The following is a 3,143-nucleotide window of genomic DNA, read 5'->3' as shown; positions in this document are numbered from 1 at the left end:
GACGCCAATTCAGTACTTAAAAAAATACATACATAAAACTTTATAAAGGTATATATATATAGTGTATTCTACAACTGATCTACGAAATTCTCTTAATATCTCTATATATGTTCAAAGAAAAATTGATATGATGTCTACCAATGTTTATATTACAATTTACTATGTACATGTATATCTATGATCATCTCATTGTATTTTTATGGAGGGTGATTTATGCCAAAATTACATCTTGCTTTCTTACGTTATGTCGTGCTTTCTAACTTGTACATCTTGCATTCTGACATGTACATCTTGCCTTCTTACGTTACAATGCGCTTTCTGACTTGTGCATCTTGAATTCTTACTATTACATTGCGCTTTCTGACTTGTGCATCTTGAATTCTTACTATTACATTTGCATTATGACATGCACACAATGCATTCTGGCTTGCACATCTTGCATTATGACTTGCACATTTTGCTTTTTAAATTGCATGAATCGTTCGTTATTTGACTATCTTCAAGTTTGTCTACGTTAAAGATATATGTTTGATGCTAAAATCAGTTCAGATTAATGATAATGATCGTAAGCTGTCTACATTTAATGTGTACAAAAATAGGAAACCTATGTTAATCGATTATACATGTATAAATAATACATGGAAGCACGCACTGTGCAGTACAACAAGGCAGGTTGCAAACTACACTCTTTTTTACGACAGAGGGCGCAAGTTCGGAAACATGTACGGAACAATACGGAAATTACCGAAAATATACGAGTATCCGGAATATCGATCACAATAGTTATGCCCCTTTTTTGCAATTTAGCCATAATGTTGATGTCATGTGGTCTGATCATTTAAAAAAATTGTTATAAATAAACAACATCTATACACCAAAAGGCAGTTGTAGATTCATTTTTTTGGTAAGTGATAAAGAATTATTGTCAGTGTTGGATTGCAAACAGGGCGTTTCGGCCGCAAACCAAATCGGCCCCTGTGCAAAAATCGGCCCCCTAGACGTTTCGGCCCTTTTCCGCAAGACGTTTCTGCCCTTTTATTGCAGTTTTATTTAATTAATAAAGTCTTGAAATGACTCGAAATCGTTGGATTAAAGGCGACAGGCGTCTGATGTACATGATCGTGTACATTGCCGTCTCGCCTAACACTAGCCTAATTAATTCGGCGTGAACGGTTTGACCCATTTTACAGACTTTGTTTTCTTACTGTCAAACCGTTGGAAAAAGACAGCGCCCGTCCAAAATTATCTCTGTGTCTCTTTGACAAGTCTATTTAGTTGGACTAGCCTAACACACTTAGTGGCTTGATGACAGGAGTTCATATTAGTCCATCTATAGGCTCAACTAGCCAAAATTGTATTTTAGACATACTTAGGAAGGAGCGCACGCTGTTCCCCTATGTGTCACCCTCTGTAATTGCACTTCATGTATGCCTATGGGGCCGATCAAGGATTTCGAGTGAGAGGGGGCGTAACTTATTGGCACAACCTTTTGACATGTACCCATCCTTCATAAAATCAATGTTTAAAATGTCAGCCGGTGATGGGGGTTTGGTTTGTACTCCCCCAAGAAAATTATAACGATTTCTAGACTGAAATGGGCATATTTATCTTATTACCTTTTTATCCAGAATTGAAATAAAAAGTAACTAAGCCGATTTTAGAGCATGCGCACATGGGTACATTTTGTGCTTAGATTTCCCATTTTGTTGAAATTCACAAGCTAAAATAAGGCTAGGCTTCTTTCCAAAATTTGGTGAAAAAGCCCTGTATCATATAAATATGCAGAGCTCTCTTGTTTTCATCTTGTTCAATGTTTATGAAATTATCCTTATTATTTAAATGTGTTCAAGATTGGTAATGTTTTCTTTTCTTTGGGGAATACATGTAGTGGCTGTCCAAATATTTTTATGTATAAACACTCCATGTTTGCTGTTATGTATGTACATATTGAACAACTACAGTAATGCTTTTTATCAGGAAAATAAGTAACCAGTTGAGGGCTTCAGAGCTTTTGCGCCAGGCAGCAAATCTTTTGGTTTCGGAAAATTCATCAACTACTTGTTCTGAATCACAATCAACTCCATCAGTGACAGCAGCAACATCTATTGGTTCAACAACAGTTAACAGAAACCACTCTGCAGAGCTTCGTGCTGCCACTAGGGCACTGTTTGCCCCTTACAACAGAGGGACCCGCAGGCGAGGAAATGCAACAGGGCCACCAGTAACATATTGGACTCATAGATTTTGTCTATTGTCAAAGTGTTTGCAGGTAAATTAATAAATTTTGTAAATAGATGTATAAAATATTGACAGCCAATGTATATGATACAATGTATGTATACAGATTATTTGTTTTATACACTTGGATATAGCCATACTCTTTACCACAAATCTCATTTGATGTATGGTTCAATGTTTAAACTTCTGTGTCTGTTTTTCTGCAAGAAATGTATGAAGTGGCATATAAATTGTGTCGCTCACCAGGTATCAATGGAGTTATGAAGAAATAATTTATACTTTATCCATGATGTTCAATAAAACAAGTTAATTAAGTTGCTCATCAAAGTCACAAACAAGTAATGCTGCATGAGTCATCCATACTCAAGGCACACACTGTGAATTTATTGCTGTTTTAATGTGTTTCCCTTTTTTACTGTTTTAATGTGTTTCCCTTTTTTAATGAACACTACAAAAACAACAACAAATAAACATTCAACAGTTCTCTTTTGTACTCATGTTTTCCTGTTTTATGTTAGTGGTGTGAAAATGATTTCTCCTGTATGGAAATATTTGTAGCGTACATGTACATATTTTGACAACATTTGAATAAAAAAGTAAGTCAGAAAAGCAAAATTGATCTGCAAAAGAAGAAATTTAAGAAAAATTCATAAAAAGTCTTTTTCATATTTTTAAAGGATACAGTTCCTTCACGGGAAGAAAAAGACCTTCTGTTTCAGGCAGGTGTTGGTGAGAAGAAATTGACCATCATCAAAACATACGATGCAGATTTGTTTAAACAAAACCTAGAGGAGGCATTTCCACCCATTATCAATTGTGGTGGATTTGAATTACTTAGAACTTGTGGGAACTCCAAAATACACATTGCAGCCATTGCCAATTCCCCCAGGAGGGTATACCAAAAG

At 35.5% G+C, this 3,143-nt stretch overlaps 1 long non-coding RNA gene across 1 annotated transcript; it reads left to right on the top strand.

Moving 5' to 3' along the window:
- The first annotated feature begins 800 nt into the window (after positions 1-800).
- LOC132738684 (uncharacterized) lies at positions 801-3,132 on the top strand. The gene is made up of 3 exons (XR_009626907.1): positions 801-904; positions 1,978-2,269; positions 2,916-3,132. It is a non-coding gene; the product is annotated as an uncharacterized LOC132738684 (long non-coding RNA).
- Positions 3,133-3,143: the final 11 nt, after the last annotated feature.

Source organism: Ruditapes philippinarum, unplaced genomic scaffold, assembly GCF_026571515.1.
Source record: "Ruditapes philippinarum isolate M1 unplaced genomic scaffold, ASM2657151v2 ctg21046_1_1_1_1, whole genome shotgun sequence".
Lineage (NCBI taxonomy): Eukaryota > Metazoa > Mollusca > Bivalvia > Venerida > Veneridae > Ruditapes > Ruditapes philippinarum.
Note: the sequence above shows the minus strand (reverse complement) of the source record. Positions and strands in the feature narration are given on the sequence as shown.